This window comes from Coturnix japonica, chromosome 2, assembly GCF_001577835.2.
Source record: "Coturnix japonica isolate 7356 chromosome 2, Coturnix japonica 2.1, whole genome shotgun sequence".
Taxonomy (NCBI): Eukaryota; Metazoa; Chordata; class Aves; order Galliformes; family Phasianidae; genus Coturnix; species Coturnix japonica.
In genome coordinates this window covers 43,124,981-43,142,458 of record NC_029517.1, presented here as the reverse complement: position 1 = coordinate 43,142,458, position 17,478 = coordinate 43,124,981, and the positions used below count along the sequence as shown (strand labels likewise).

At 35.5% G+C, this 17,478-nt stretch overlaps 1 protein-coding gene across 1 annotated transcript in view; it reads left to right on the top strand.

Annotated features, from left to right (window-relative positions):
* GABBR2 (gamma-aminobutyric acid type B receptor subunit 2) overlaps positions 1-17,478 on the top strand; it is a 449,900-nt gene that overhangs the window by 244,600 nt on the left and 187,822 nt on the right. The gene's annotated exons all lie outside the window — the stretch shown is intronic.

Sequence of the window (17,478 nt, the reverse complement as noted above, 5' to 3'; positions counted from 1 at the left end):
AAATGTGAGTATTATACAATTTTTAATGTGCATCTCACTGAAATTAAAGGCACGTCAGACTTGGGCTTTTCAATAAAGGCATGCCACAGCCTGGGGGGCTTGTCACAGATGAAAATCTAGCTTATGACATGCTATTCACTTCTCTGAATGACACGCAATGCAGTGCTACAACCCAAACGACGATGTTAGCAGAGATACAGTGTGTTATGCTTTTGCAGACTGCATGTATTTTTTGATCTTAGCAGTTATAAAAGTAGTATCAAGTGGAAATGACAGAATTGCAATAAAAGCTGCAGTGTTTGGTTGACTTTATTGTTCTCCAAATGCTTTTTAAGATACACAAATCATGGAAACAGACAATAAAAGTCTATTCATATTTGATGCAACGAAAATACAATGCTACAGGATTATTTTCTCTTCCAACCTTCATATAAGTACATCTCACACTACTTTCCAGAATGTTCAGTGATGCCTGGCATTACATAGGAAGTAGTAGCTGGGAATGAACTTGGTCCAGTGCCCTGTGAGTCACCACTGTAATCCATTCAGCGGTGAATTGCATATGGAAAGGGGAACAAGTTAAAAAAAATCAGAAACACAGTAATTCCCTCATTCTTTAATGGGAATTTAGGAGGTGAAGAAAAAAGAGGGATGGTGATCATTTTCTACCAAAGTACTTTTCCTAAAGTACTAAAATTCAAACAAAAAATTTTTCTTAACATTGTGAAGTATTTAATCTGTTACATTCACACAGTTCTATTTTTCTTATTTCAATTGTTCATCAGTTCTAGCAATGAGAAAAGTTCCATGCAGTAACTACAACCTTTTAGGGAAATACAGCTCTAATTTCAGCTCCCTTTAAAGTTTGATATTTATTTCACAGACAAAACAAGGCACAGTTAACATTCGGAACATATGATATCTGTTTTATTTAAACACCTATTCAAATGTGCATGGTTTGCTTTGCAGACACTGTGCTGCACTTCTTTGAAGACCTGTGTGTATGTTTTGTTCTTTACCACCATCTGTATTCTACTCCACTGTCTTTTTCTCTTTCTTCTGTACTTGCAAAAGAATCGTAGTGGTCATGACCAAAGTTTGAAGTCTTTATTAGAGAAATGTTTTTATTTCCTAGCCTTCTTTGTGCTGTAGATCTAATCTTCTCCTTCTATAGTTCTCCTTTAGCTATCTTTGCAGCAGCTTAAAGAAAAGGCATTTTTTCTTCATTGCTTTTTTCAAATATTTGTGGCAATATCTCCTTTTATTTCTTATTCAGCATTCTGTGTAGATGGAAAGATCTTAATCCTTGACAGGAAATTAATCCCTATGTCTTTAATTAGATTTAAATTCTTTTACCAATGCATACATTAAGAGGAGGCAATGAGCAGAACCTTGATTTAAATGTGTGCTCTGAGAGAGGAAGTAGTACTTGACATGCATGATGTTGGCAATAGCTGCTTTTATACTGTGGCTTCCCGAATTTCATTAATTCACATCTTACTGGAATGGCAGTGTTTGTGAGTGAGAGAAATTTTCTCAGTACAAGGCATCCCAAAGACACCTTCCAACAGACACAGGCACTTTCACTTCCCCACCTTAGCATTTTTTCCTTTTTGTTCCTCTAGACAGCTCGCTAGTTTAACTCTACCTTATATCACTGTAAACACTGACTTCTTTTGCTGTCCATGTTCCTGAAGGCTGGAGTTTTTGTTTGTTTAATTTTATAAATAGCTTTAGAAGAGTAGAACTAATGCAGACAGCAAGAGCAGGCATCATCTCTTGCATAATTCTATGTGGTCTCTTGGTAAAGAAGGTTACAAACTCCTTGTTACCTTTTCTGATGAAGTTCATTCGGTACATCTCTAACATTAACAAGGCATCTGAGCAATTCTGATAATTGCTATGCAGCACTTCTAAAACATGCAGTAACTACTATGTGTTTGTACTCACTAATTGCAGACATTTAAGATTAAATAAAAACTGATTTTTTTTTCTCAAGTTTGAATATGTCCAAATATCCCCCCCCAAACCACTGATAATCCTGTTGTTTATATTAATATATTCTAATTGGGTCAGCCAAAACAAACTGTAAGAAATTTTTAGTTGGTGTCTGAGTAAACTGGAAAACACACTCCAAACTGAAAAATGCAGCAGATGAAACAGAGAAGCTTGTTCCTGCAGTTTCTGTAGGAAATCTGTGTATTGAATGCTATTGTGGAAGTTGTTGGGAAATACTGTTTTTATAATCTCCCTACTTAAAAAATTGAAATACAGTCTGACCGGATTTCTCATTTTAAAGATGACTTAATTTTCAAACCATCTTTTTTTTTTTTTTCAAACGGCGTATGTCCCCAAATGGCCTACTAAAAAAAAACCTGAAAATAAAATAACCTGCTTAGAGACCAAATGGCATTGTTTGCTTGAATAGAAGAGGTCAAAATTCTCTTCAGGTTAGTGATCCAGAATATGAAAGGAAAAGGTCATTTATCTTTAAAAAAAAAAAAAAAAAAGTATGCTATGTTTCTCTTTCAGGCCTGTTCTTTATTTCTCTCCATTTTGTCTCATGGGTTCTTTTTCAGTCTTGTGATATTAGCAAACCCTCTGTGCTGGACAGTAAGCTGGGTGCTGGTGGGAATGGGGAGCCTGCAATAAGTGTCTTCTTGAGGATCTGTTGCTCAGTGTGAGAGTAAAATAACCCAGCAGCTGTAATCTAAGTCTGTCCTATATGAATCGTGGTACTGAGCCCTGTGCAGGCTTTCTCTGACTTAAATCCCACTTCTGGATCTGTGTGAAGGGATGTACTATGAGAGGCTGTGTTAATTTACCTGTTGAATCGTGGGATGGCTTGATTTTTGGGGTCAACATCAGCACCCAGTGCTGTGGACTCTGTTAGAAGTGCAACCAATAGCCAACAAAGTTTAGACTTCAGTGCACATCCTTAATACATATTTTTTCATGCAATTTGTCTTTCTTGCATTCATGGCACATTTGAATGAGCAACCAGATTTGGAAAAATCTGAAATTCTTACTGGTTCTTGTGCTTGCTAAATATTTTCATTCATTGTGAGTAAGATCAGGAAAGCAGTAGAGAACTAACCCAATATGGTAATTCATATAAATATGTGCTATTTACAGTAAATTTGCTGTTTATTTCAATTGCTGAGCTACATATTTTTTGTTTGATTTTATTTATTCATTTATTCATTTATTGCATCATTGGGTAAAAGAGACAAATAGTAGAAAAGAAAGCATGAAGGACTTACAACAACTATATGTTCAGTTTATCATGAGATGGACTAAAGTTGTGTACTGAGAGCACATATCCCTGAATAGTACTGTTCTGAGATACACCAAGTCTAACTGACTGATCAGACAATCTTGATTTGTTTTAGTACACACAGAAACAAAAAGCATAGCATTAATGTATCTATTGACAAGAGGATTTTAGCATTTTATGCACAAAGATGAATAAAGCTCCAATAGAAGGTTGTGCAGTTGATACCAATTTGGTTTTCCTACCGAGTTTTCCTTGGATAAAGATGTTTCATCTCAAGCAATAATTGGAGATTTATTTATTCATTTATTTATTTATTTATTTATTTATTTTGGAAACTGACTCTGATAAAAGGAAGATTTTAGTGAAAACTCTGCATTACAAAAACATTGTACTGGCAGCTAGATAATTTTTTAATTTCTGGACTACTAGACTGCCTAGAATTTAGAATGATTTCATTGAATAGGACAATGAAAATGGAAAATACTTCCTCCACCGTTGCCCTTATTCCTCACCTGTTTGTATTATGCAGTTGATCTGTGATGTACCACATACTAGTTTTATATACACTTTCATAACTTACAAATGTTAAAAATGGGAATATTTTATCTTTACCTGACCATCATCTTCATTTGCTGTTGAATAAGTACAGTAGCAGGTTTCCACTGTAATTTTCAGAGAAATATGTGACCGAATGTAAAATGCATTTCATTTGGACTGGGAGTTTACAGTGGCCTATGGTGGTCCACATATATTTTAAAACTCTCATCCTTCTCACTGAAAGTAGATAATAAGAAATTTTCTTCTCTTTCTTAGGTGTGATCTAGAATATTTAGCCCATTATTTTCTACGAGAATACTTCTGTGATTCAAATCTCAGTGAAATTACTTCCTCTAGAATGAGTTTTAAATGGGTTCAGAAAAACTCTTACTTAATTCATTGCTAATAAGACTGTAAGACAGTGAATATTCAAAGTACAAATAGTCACCATTTGGATTCATTTTGACAGGAAAGGTAAAATGAAACCTATCTTGAAACAAAATTTTATATCAATTAGACTTCAGTGATATCAGTAGAAGACTTCAGATATTTCATATGCTACTGTTGATCAAATACAGATTAGAACTGCAGGAGACATGAATGTTTTCCCCTCATGTACCCTTTAAATGGGATTTTAATAATTTCTTGGGAGTTATATATGAAAAAGTTTGCAACTAGTTGCAACTTCATCAATAGTTACACTACTACCTATGTGAACATCTAGGGAACCTGCTTTAGCAGGGGTTTTGGACTTGATGATCCCCAGAAGCTTCCTAAATTCCTCTCTCTAGTTGGAGAGTAATATAGCCCAACAGTACAACCTGCAACCTGGATCTATACTGGATCTTCCAAATAATGTCCTATTAGTTCATGTCCATGGATATTTTTTAATTGAGCAGGAGACACAATGAAGTGGGCTTCCAAGGAAGTTGACTTGCTCTAATAACTCCAGAAAAACAATCTGTTATGAGGTATACTTCTCATAAGTTATTCTGAGCTCTTCAAAACAAGATAATTTATGTGCTAATAAGATTTCCATTATTTCAATTATTTCTTTCTTGTCCATTAATAATGTACACTTTGATTAGTCAGCATTAGTACCGGGCATAAATAGCTTTACAAATATTTAATTGAAAGGTTTGTATTATTAGTGTTTTGAAGATGGTTTCTGCTGTAAATTAAGAAGCTCTTTTTTCAGCTTAAAATGTGAAGATAAAATATGATCTAATTTGAGAAGAATTTTTTTGGATTGGCTGATTTACAATTATTAATTACTTTTATGAGTGATAGAAAGAGAGTAGAATCTCCTTTTAAATGCTGTATCCTAGCTGGAATTGTCAGATCACTGCAATATAGTGTGAAAACATCATTAATATTCATTGAATGCCAGTGGCAGAGAAATATATTTTAATTCTAATACCACTTTCACTTTAGACAGATGAATTAAAAGACTTCTCATTAGTTATTTTGGAAAAATTCATACATTATAGGAATGCCATACAGTTGGTCATTTAGCATATGGGATTAAGGATGAGTATTAAAAAAAAGTAACTGATTTTTAGGATCAGCTTTTGATAGTAGTTCTGCTGCCACTGTACAGATTGTGCACTTTGTCAAAGTATTAAAAAGAAATTTAGCTCTATTTGATTCAGTGCGAGTGTGTTGACCAAAAGAAGGAAAAGGTTATGATACAAAAGATAGCTATAGAAAGTAATGGAATCTGTCCTTTATCTTCCTTCAAACTGTCTAGGTATTATTGCTGTATTTCTCCATGTAGTCCTTTCTGGGAAGCCAGGAGCATCATGCAGGTGTGCTGTAATTAAAAAGTTGTCAGTGTGAGCTTCAACTTATTGTACCTATTTAGGACTTGTACTATCGGATGTTTTCTAAAAAGATCAAAAATACTTTATCTATCAACTATTTTTTTCCTACTGCATTTTATTCAAAGTAAAGTAGTTCTTGGACCTTGAAGATCTGATCTTTGATACAAGGCTGAAGAAAGCAGCCACACTTTTAAGGTAACTGGTTTCTATATTGCCATTGGCCCAGAAGAGTTTTGACTATAAGGCAGTCTCCTCTTTTGTGGAGAAGAGGAAAATGTGATTACTGAGGGCCATGCCACCAAATTAGCCCTCAAAGGTCATACCCTACAATTCTGTTTAGTAAGTTCTGCACAAGAGAACTTCAAGGACTTCCTTCACCAAGAGCTGAAGCTCTGCTAATAGTGGCATCAGCTTGTTCAACTGCACTGTGCTGGGGCTCTCACAGCAATTCAGCCAAGCTCAGCATGATGTAGGGGTACTGGCAGGGGCACTGCTGTTAGGATACTAATCAAGGGGGAGCAGGAAACAAACATGAACTGTTATTCAAATAAATACAGACCTTTTTTGAATAAATGGTAGGAAAGTGGATAGGCAATTTTACAATTGTACATTTTATGCTCTAAGAAGTGCAATTATGAGTCAATCAAAATTATTTGTGCTTTTGAGTGATATTCTCTAGATAGTACCACCATGAATCAGCCTTCTGATTCACACAAATCAGATAGACAAATAAACTTTTTTTCAGATACTTAAATATCTTATGAAATGTTTTCCAAATCATACAGATAATTGTTCTTGCAGTTTTAGAAGAAATCAATGTTCCTTTTCTAAGGAAATAGTTTTAAAACATGAAAGTGGATTTTAAGTCCTTATCCAGTGTGAGAAAAATTTTGTTTTCCTTTTGTTTTCCAATATCCTTTTTTTTTTTCTTCTTGCACTTCTTTTAAATTTTTTTCTTTATTTATTTATGCATTTTTCCCACTATGTAAAAGAAAGGGGCACTCCTAGTGTCAAATAGCCTCTTAGTTATTAATTAACAGAAGCATATCTTTCTGACAAATTGTCAAATGTCAGCTTTCATCACATAATGAGCAGGTGACAAGATACAAACTTGCAGAAACAAATCTGTATTTTGTTGTTGATTCTTGGTTGTTGTGGTTGAGTTGTTTGTTGTTGTTTGTTTTGTTTTGTGGTGGAAAGACAATTCAGCTATTTTTAACTTTCCCTTGGATGTCTCAGTGTGTATCTCGTATGCTGAGAGAACTACAACTTCTCTATGTAAATATCAACTGTGAAACATAGGGGGAAGCACTGTTTAGTCCCAGTTGTAATGTAAATCTAAAAGTAAATATGCGGTCAAAAATAATTGGAACCTAAAAACTGGGGGAAAAAATGACTAGAAATTCAGATTCAAATACATTCTCTTGATGGGAACAATGAAAGCAGAGAACTCACCTTACTCAGTTTTATAATTCCAAGGTCTTGAATGTGAAAAGAGCATCTTACAAAGGCTGAGATGGGTAGTAAATTCACTTCTGTGCAAATTTGCTGACTGCCTGTGCTCCTCTTGAAACTGGGAGCAGTACTTTAAAGATCCACATATGTCCCTTTGTTTCCAGCAGTCATTTAATTATGCCTGAGCTGAGAAGGGGATTCACTAGACTATGCCTGTTATGCTGAGAATATGAGTTTATTTTCAGATACTATTTTCCTATGCGATTTACCAGTTAACTTGTATCTGAATTTAGTCTACATTATATACTGTATTTACCATGTTGGCTATGAGAACACTGAAGGTAAAGAAAGATGTCTAGCCTTTAGCTGTTCCATGTGATTCATTAGACTAGAGTTAGAAGAAATTCAGAAGGTGGGCTCATTTTGACAACCCTGCACACAGCAGGGGAACTGAAACTAGATGATCATTATGGTCCTTTTAAACCCCCAGGCAATTTTATGATTCTATAATTTTACTAATAACTGAATAAATATCTTTATACTTATATCTGCAAATTATATAGTGTTATTTAGGAGGTGACAACAAAATATCAAGTGTTGTGCTTGTGTATATATATATATATATATATACATGCATACTCATATATATATGTAAATATATATAACCAACATATATATGTAAAATATAACCAACATAAGAGTATGTTGGTCAGACTTCCTTCATCTCACTGCAAAACTTGTTCAAATCTCTCTGTTTAGCCAGTGTTGTCAGTGCTCTGTTCTAGCACCTCACCACTATCTGAGTAAACAAAATTTCTTCATAACATCTAAAGTGAATCTCCTCTCTTTTAGTTAAAAACAATTCCCTTTTGTCCTGTCCTTCCCCTGTCTGCTCATGTTTCTGTCTACAGAGGAATTTCCCATGTAGAGTGGCCATAGAAGACTGGGAATGAGTCTCCTACCGTAGTCTTTTTTCTGACCAGTAACACGAATCAACCAAGACTTACAGATATTTGTACCTAAAGTCAGTGTTGTAAAACTGACTGGTCTGTATGGTGGCTTTTGTTTGTTTGTTTGTTTGTTTTGAATGAAAGTTGGTCACTTAGAAGGATAGTGGCCAGAAGATACTTGCACATGAATGGTGCCTGTGAGCTCTGCTATGGATGAAAAGACCTTGCTAATAATATAAGTCAGCTTCTCATTAGAAAAAGCATAGTAAACAAAGCAATGTACTGTGCTCAGCTGATGTGACAGGCTGGGCAGGAAAATGTACGCAGAGGGTAGGTAGTGACTCCTACACGCTGTTGGGTCATTGTCAGAGCAAATGAGATACAGCCTGTGCTGTTGTTCTCTTCACTGGGATTAATGGAGTTTGAAGAAAATGAAAGAAATTACTTCAGAACATCTTCTGAAATTACACTGTTGAACAGAAAACACTGCTCTTTAGCATGGTGTCCTTAGAAGTCTTTATGCTGTCTCTGATTCATTCTTTCAAAAACAGAAGTAAAAGAAAAAAACAACCAAAACATTGGTGGCAGAATATAATATGCTGTCATGATGTTTCTACATATACACAGAGCTAGAAACTGAAATCATCAGGGATCAACCTCAAAAAAAAAAAAAAAAAAACAACAGTTCCAAACATCACCTCTGCAGTTCAAATTTAATGCCTGCTGAAAGGGATTTGAATTCCTAGTCGCAATGCTACAGAGTAATTCTTTTCCCTCTTCTGTTGCCACCCTAAAAGACAGGTTGTTTACATTAGTGTTTTTACACATATCTCACAGAGATTGCGTAAAGAGCGAAGGCATTATTTTGCTTGTGCCTCACAGCCCTTTCATAGATCTGGAAACTGGCTAAATGTCGATAGTCAGCACTCAGTTATACCACCAGATATGAAAGCATTTGTTACTAACAACTTCAGGGCTAGTTTGTTTCCAAAGCATTAAAATCAAACAAACAAACAATAACAACTTGTGAAAAATTTTTATTTATTTGTTGTCCTGCTTTTAAACATAGGACAGTTGTGATCACATTTTGCGAAATGCTAATCATAAACAAATGAGTGTGTTAAAGCACACTCCAATATGAGTGACAAAGCGTAAAGGTGCTTGCTTTATTCTTTCTTCCTGTGCACTGGCCAGCGATTGCAGTACTGTTTGATTTCCTGTGTGATTTTTATGTGAGTGTACTCTTTTTTCCCCTCCCCACCAGATTATGCAAGATCAGTATTCCCTTAGACTTGCCACTGTATGTGAAACAGAATGCTCAGATATTCACTGCTTGTGCTTGCTATGCTGGAAAAAAAAACAATAACCTATGAATGTGGTGTCTCACTTAAACACAGCTGTATAAAATTGTGTGTAACTTGTAGTGGAAGTGCTAAGTCATGGCTTGAACCAGTGATTGAGCACCTGGTGGGAAGGCAAGGCCAACCCAGGGGAGCTCGTATGTATGCAAAGCAGCCCAGTGACCAGAAGGGGTGGAGCCAGAATCCACCTCTTTCCAGACCTCACTTAAGGGTTAGCAAGGGAGGCAAGGGTATCTTTCTGGAGATCCCTGCCTACCTGAGGCTTTTTGAAGGTAAGCTGCTTCTTTATTTTTGTGTCTATGGCTGTTGCATTTGAGCAAATCCTCACTTGCTGCAGCTTAGGACCTTGCTGCTCTGCTGTCATTGCTGTGCTTTCCGTTGTGTTATAAACTTAAGCATGGCTGATGTGTGCATCTTTATGTTCATCTAGTGGAACAGCTTAGTCTGGGAGTATATGTCAGTGTGCTGACTGCAGCAGACTTTTGTCCAAGGATAGCTAATAACAGAAGATCCTCCTTACGGAGGGGAAAGAAACACCATCCAAATAAGTTCTATCATCTGTCTGATTCCTGCACATCCCTGAAGATAGAGATGAATGACTGCCACAAATATGGTAAAGGTCAGGTAGCAATGTACTAGAAAGAAATAGTGGCACCCTTCCATGTGGTTAACAGCGTTCTTTCAGAAGGTACAGATGTTTTGTTTATGGAAGCCTTCCTCAGGAAATCAATGAGAAAATTGAAGAAAAGGGTTTAAGAACTAGGATAAGAAAAAAATAAAATAAAATCCTAGAAGTAGGAGTGACCAAAGTAACTGAAACTCATTCATTTAGAAATGAGATAAGTGGCAGCGTGATGAAATCATAGTAGAGCTTACAGTGCTTCTTGGGTTTTGTTCTTTTTACATAATCCTAAATTCAGAATGCATGACACATGCAAAGTTTTTACACATGATTGGTTTTTCCATAGGGGAAACATAAAGTTTCAGGCCTTAAATTTGAGGCGTAAGGTGCTGGTCTTAATTTGTCCTTTCTTCCAACTTAATCATTCTATCATGATTAGGAGTGATACTAGGAGATGTAAAGTATAGTGCATGTAATTTAAGATGGCTCACACTAAGGGAATTATTTCTGTTTTACTGCGTTGTGTCACTCTCTGGCTTCATCACAGATACAAAATTTGGCCCACTGAGTATATATTACATATAATCACAGAAAGGCTTGGGTTGGAAGGGACCTTGAAGGTCTTCAAGTTCCAGTGACTCTGGTGTGGGAAGAGTTGCTAACCACTAGATCAGGTTGTCAAGGGTCCCATTTTTTAGTCAACTTAATTATTATTTTTAATGATTATTTCACTTTTTATATAATCTGTTATTTATTCAGTAGGCCTTTACAGGAGTACAACTGGCCAGTGTCATATCAGATGTTGTTAATAAATTGTTGGTAAATACAAGGTACTAAGGCTATTTTATTTTATTTTAATGGAAATTGTAGGCTCATTTCACCCGTAACAACTTTGGCTCTGAGGAGGTGGGAAAAATGTGACACTTCTGTGCATCTCTCTCTAATGTTCTTTATTTCCAGGTGGCCTCCTATTAGAACTCATATATCTGTTAATCTTGTACTTTACTCGTGTTGAGTCAGTTCTTGTAATCTATTTAAATGCTTGTGAATGTCTCCCAAATTCTGGAATAAAGCTAATTTCTCATTTATCTTTGTCTGCAAAAAGATCACAGAAGAGGCTAGATTAGACCACATTTGTTTTCTCTCATATATGCCTCACTCCTTGCAAGTTTTAGGAGTTTACCACCTGCTGTGCATGTAAAGGAACAAAATGAACAGTGCCACTGACTTTTCTGTGTTCAGCCAATATCCTAATAACTTCAGTGAGTGCTTCTTAGTTGTAATGTTTTTGAATTTTATGAACACTGTCTCCATTCTTATTTTCTATCACCATCATGATTATTGTATTTTTATTTCTGGCTGTTGTCTTTGTCTCTTAACATTTGCACATTTAAATGATTCCATTCATTTATCTTCCCTCCTTTCTATCATGTTTCTCCAAAACTCATGCATTCATGTTCAGGAATCTTACTTATTTGCAAATATTTCCTTTTCAAGCATAATTTCTGTTGAAAAGACAAATACTTAAGGCTTAGAAGTAAACACACTCATTTTTCCTGCTATTTTATGCCTTCTCTTTCATAGCTAGAACACGAGTATGCATTTAGATGAGAGATAGTAATGCTTCACTTACAAAACATTAGCTAAGACCAGATTTTTAGCTGCGCTTCACACCTGCTCTTTAAGCTGCATTGCTACTGCTGCTCTCCAGATGCCAATGTTCAGTTATCCAAATCTTTTAGAAAATGTCATATGAGAGAAAATAGGAAAGAAAAAAAATCCCAGTAGATCATAAAGTATTTCAAATTTAAATGTTTAATCATGAAAATTTTGACAGAAACATCTCTCCTGAAAATAGCCTTCGGGCTTGAAAAGCTGCAGTCCCTGGACCTGCTTTATTAATTATATTCCAGAAAAATTTTACCTTCAGCAGACTGAGGATATAAAATCATGGATTCTGGAGTACTGTTAGTGGTAGGGACCATTATAATTTTATTCACCTCTCACTGTTCCAGAGGTAAGAATTACCCCTTTTCCCTGCAGAAGATGTCAGTGTAGTTGCTGTCTGGCTTGTAACCTCCTTCCACCCATGCTCAAGGAACATTTGTCTCTGGCTAAATAGGTGACATGAAAAGGGTTGCGTGCAGGCTGCCCTCATCTGGAGGATATTTATTTCAGAAGTGAGATTAGACATGCACTGCTAAAAGCTTGATGGGCTACTGTGACTTAAAAGTCATAAATGGAAGATTAACGAGGTTATGAATTACGGTGTTTAGCTCTTCACCACGTAGCCAAGATCAAGCTTGTTCAGTGCATGGCCAGGAAGACATGGCTAGGGATAAGGAGTCCTGCATGCATAAATTTATGCTGGCGTGTATGATGTGAATACTGGGCTGAGTGGATTGCCAAAATCACCAGAAAACATCTGGGACCAATGAAGAGACATGATTCTTGCTCCTAGCTGCTCCTTTGTGCTGGTTCTAGTTCTGGGCACTGCAAAAGTCATCCAGAAACAGCATTTCCCTTCTCAACACAAACTGTAAAATCATGAAATACATCTTGCTTGTTTAATTGGTCACAGTAGCTCATTCAGGGGCCTGATGAATGTTGTACTTCTACTAGGAATGCATAGGACTGTACAGTTGGGAGCAGCATGGCAGGGCAGTACCTGACCTTTGGATGTTGGCAAGCTCTCAAATTTGATGCCCTGGAATGCTTCACCCTCCTTGGCTCTTAGTGAATTTAGTCCACTAAGGACACTACAGGATCAGAAGAGTGCTTTCATTTCAGTAGATGTCACAAAGCTTAAAAGGACAATTTAATAACAGATCTGCTGATATGTTCTTTCACACTAATGTACTATGTTTATATAAGAATTACAGCTTCAACTGCCTTAGTCATACTACTGCTATTGAGGTATTTCTGTGGGCACTTACTTAAATACTGTAGCACATATCACATATATAACTAAATCCTCAAAGTGACTGAGTTATTTAATTTCTGGAAAAAGTATTGGCATTCAGTTTGGAACTGATGTGACTATGTAGGCTATGGGCATTTATAAACAACTACTATACATGGAGATGACCTCTATATAGAATAGAGTGGCCAAGATTACTCTCCAGTGGAGAAAAACTAAAACAGGATCCAAGTTTTGGCACAACAGAAAAAGCATGAGCTAAAGCAATTTCTTTTGTAGGTATGATATGGAAAATCATGAAATAAATTCTGTTTATTTACTTCTCTGCTTACCATAATTGAGATGCTTTGCAAAGATAAATCTTCAGTAAATGAAGGGATGGTTTTTGTGTAGACCTGTCCCTGACTGAGAGCAGTTCCAAATGTTCTGAACTCTTGTTTTGTGAAGTGATGAAGGAAGTTAAAGATATGAATGAAACATGTATTGGCTGTGGATTTCAATGCATGAGGAATGGAAGAATTTCATTATCAGCATGGGCCTATGTCCAGAGCAGAATAATGAAACTGTCAGTGATAAAATAAAGAAAATTTGAATAAATACTAGTGCTCCCTAGCTAGAAAGGAACTTAATATGTTCATAATATAGCAAAGATAACTACTTGATATTATCCAAGAAAAAAAGAAAATGCACTTTACAGCTCCTCTTGAGGGTAGACAAATGAATTCCAGTGCTACAATGACAGGGAAAGTCCAGCGTGTTTAAAAGCAAAGCTAATGTTGAATAATATTTTATGATTATAAAAGAATGATTGTTGTGGACCTCTTATTCTGACCACAAATAAAGGACTGATGGCTGAAAAAGTCATCAACTCCAGGAATTTAAAAAAAAAAAAAATTTGTCATTTTAGTAATGAGATGAATGAAATGCAGTTATGTTGTATAACCAAGTGTGCACACGTAGGAAAGAAATCAATGCTAGGCTTTTAAAAATGAAGCACAGAGAAGAAGGCAGCATGCAGAAGGAACAAGGATGGTGTTCTGGTATGTGGCAATTGTGAAACTAATGCCAATGAAATATCTGTTCTGGTTCTGTTTTTCATCATTTGAAATGCACATTAAAACACTGTGGCTTTTTAGAAAAAAAAAAAAAAAAAGAAAAGAAAGAAAGAAAAGAAAGAAAAGAAAGAAAGAAAAGAAAGAAAAGAAAGAAANAGAAAGAAAGAAAGAAAGAAAGAAAGAAAGAAAGAAAGAAAGAAAGAAAGAAAGAAAGAAAGAAAGAAAGAAAGAAAGAAAGAAAGAAAGTCAGGTATTAGGAAAAAAGTAGCTGGATTCAATGATGTTGCAAAGTTGCAAAAAAAAAAAAAAAACAAAGGAAAAAAAGAAAATTAACACAAACTTGCACAACTTTTAGCAATATTGAAATGTATTTTAAATACTCTGTGCTTCGCTGACCTAGTTCAGCTCCTTTTCTACCCTCTGTTCTCATTATTGTTTATCAGACTTCAAGCCATACACTTCCTATTCCCTTCCCACCAGCTTTTCAGGGATAATTCCTGTTGCAGAGATGCTTGTCCATAGCTCATAGCTGGGTGGAATTGTTTTACAACTAGTGTTTACTCAAGCATCACATTTAGAGTTGGTGGAGGAAGTTACTTCAAAAGAAATATTTTACTCCAGTCTTTTTTTGTAAAATAAGTATGTGGTTTGATTTCAGTGAGCGTTATTTGCTTTCTTGTTGACTGAAATGGTGGTAAAGGACAGAGCATATTTTGCATCTCTTGAAGTAAAACAATTGTTTGAACCTGAGAATCATGTTCTGGAGAAATCAGTTCTTTTAGAAAGAACACCTCATCCATGCAACCGCGGATCCCTTTTTAATCAGCGTCTAACAATGCACATCGCAATGTCACAAAAACATGATGGAAGGTAAAGTTTGGCTGATTGCTCACTCAGGTTTCACAAGATCTTGTTTTTATGGTGGGTAACACCATAAGCTTCAGTTTGTGCTGGCACATGTAGGGAGCATGTGATGAAATAAAAAGTTAGAAGGAATACTACAATCTACTTTGGTAAAGGAAGAGCTTTAAGTTTACATTAGGAAAAGCTGCTATTCAAACAGTTGGTATTTTCAGTGGGCATCAAGTATGAAGAAGCTAATTGTCTAGTTAACTCTCATGGCATGTTATCTTCTTGGCAAAGAAAAGACTTGATGCCGTCCATAGAAGGCCATCAGATTGTAGCTAGCTTATCATGCCATAAATCAGGCTGTCATTTCTACAAAACAGATTTCTGAAAGACTGGTTGATTTATGGTATTGGTATCAGTTTAACAAATAGAATAGTAAAACATTTTATCTGATATTTATTTACCCTTTTTAACCCTAAATGTAACTGTTTTTTAATTTAAAAAAATAACAAACAAACAAAAAAAGAAAATAATGACTAAAACTAATGACTCAGTGGATGCATCTTTTATATACGTTCCTGTTTTAAGCTCACATTTGTAAAAGTGAAATAAAAGTATTGGTGCTTGTATAATTTTTCAGTGTTCATCAGGAGTATTCCTTTCTGCCACATTGCAGAACTGAATAGTGCAATAGAGACAATATTTCAGTGTCTTCTGGGGCTACCTAAAGCCCCACTAAAAACCTAGGAGAGTTTTCTTTCTAAGCTCACTGCAATTTTAAAGTCTTGAGGGGTTTAAGCTACTTGAGATGCTGTCAGTTCTTGTCACATGTTGTTATGAAGCACTGTGTTGCTCGGGAGCCAAGAACCAAGCACTAAGTGTGGCTGTGGTTGCAATTTTGATGCGTGGGTAATAAATAGGTGCTGTCATTGTCATGGGTTGCACTAGGGATTTCTTAGAAGATTCTTACTGATATGTTTATTGTTGATTCTGTCTCTGAGAATGGGTTTATTTGTTGGATAGCAGGTGAAATAAATACTAAATTTCAATGTTTTTTTTTTTGTTTTGTCTTGTTTTTGTACTTGTATGTTCAATGTACGTCTTGAGTTTATGAACAGTAAACAGGACAATGCAGGACATAATTTTTTATTTAGAAAGTTTTATTCCTTTTAATAACACATTTGACTTTTTAACATAAATTTTAACGTTCAGTAAACTTTAGTGAGGGTGATTGAATAGTATTGCAGATAGCTAAGAATTTCTTATGAATTGTTCTATGTCTCTGTCATCATTATCATCTATATCTTTATTTTTCATCATTCAATTTTATATAAATATAATTTCTTCTTCATTTGTATTCTACACAAATTTTTGAATTTATTCAAAACATTCGGATCTTATCTTCCTTGATAGTTTCAAAATAAGTCAGTGAGGATCTACATATTTTTCTCCAGTCAGTAGATACATATGGAATATGGCTCTCCTTCTTAATAATGACAGTGTGGGTGATATTACAAGAAGTGAGGATGACACAGCAAACCAGCTGCACTAAGAATCCAGAAACATCCACGAGCTAGTATATCATATTGTAAATAATAGATGGCAGTCTTAGTTAATAGTCATCAAGGATTATAGCATTAATTCCTGCTGGATGCTATCTAGGAATAGCAATCAGTAGTGTAGAGTAAAAGGCAGGAAAGTTAATCAAACAATAATTTATCCACACAGTAAAATTTTACTATATAATCCTCTATTAAAGGCTACAGAACCAAAAATTTAGCGAGTGTAAGACTGGGCTGACCACAGATGTCTGCAATAAGTGATACTCACACAGCACATTTTACAAGACTTTTCTTTAATATTTTCTACTGTTGCATACTTAAATCAAGTAGATGATTGTATTTTGATTATGTTCAAACAAATCCAGGGATATTAAATATTACTTCTCCAAACTAAGGGAGGTCTGGATGAAGACTGCTGAAGTGCACACACAAACGGCCTGCTAATATTTTATGTTGCCTCCCTGAGCTGTGTTAATAGCCTCTGGATAAACCTTATTTTTTGCCAGACTTCAGTATGAGCAGTTCCTGTGCCCTTCTGTAGCTGTTAAGAGAATCTGTATCACCAGTGTTCATTTGTCTTGCTCTCCTTTTGTCATAGACTGTGCTTTTTTGGTTTTTAACACTTAGCACAGGGTAGATTACACTTCCTGAAGGATGTCTTCTTGTATTTACCAAAGGGGAACGGTGTTCTGTGGTTTGCAGAGAACGTGGGATCTAACTTCTGTACATCCAAGAGCACCATGCATCCAGGCGTAGTTCCTTGCTGGGGACCGAACAATATTTCTGCTATTAAAATTCCAGCTGAGTTCATATCAGCAGGATGATACAATCACTTTGTATAAGACCAGATTTTATACCAAGGGTTAAAACAAACAGGTTTCTTTTTTGCTGCATTCTTCTTTAAACTGGAGATGATTGTAGTGATCAGAAGTAGTTATATCTACTATTTATTGCACAGATAGTAACCTCTGATGCTTATCATTCAGTTACTTTTATCCATGTCTGCTTAAATAATAATAATAATGGAGATTATAATAATTATCCAAACTGAGGGTTGATTAAAACAC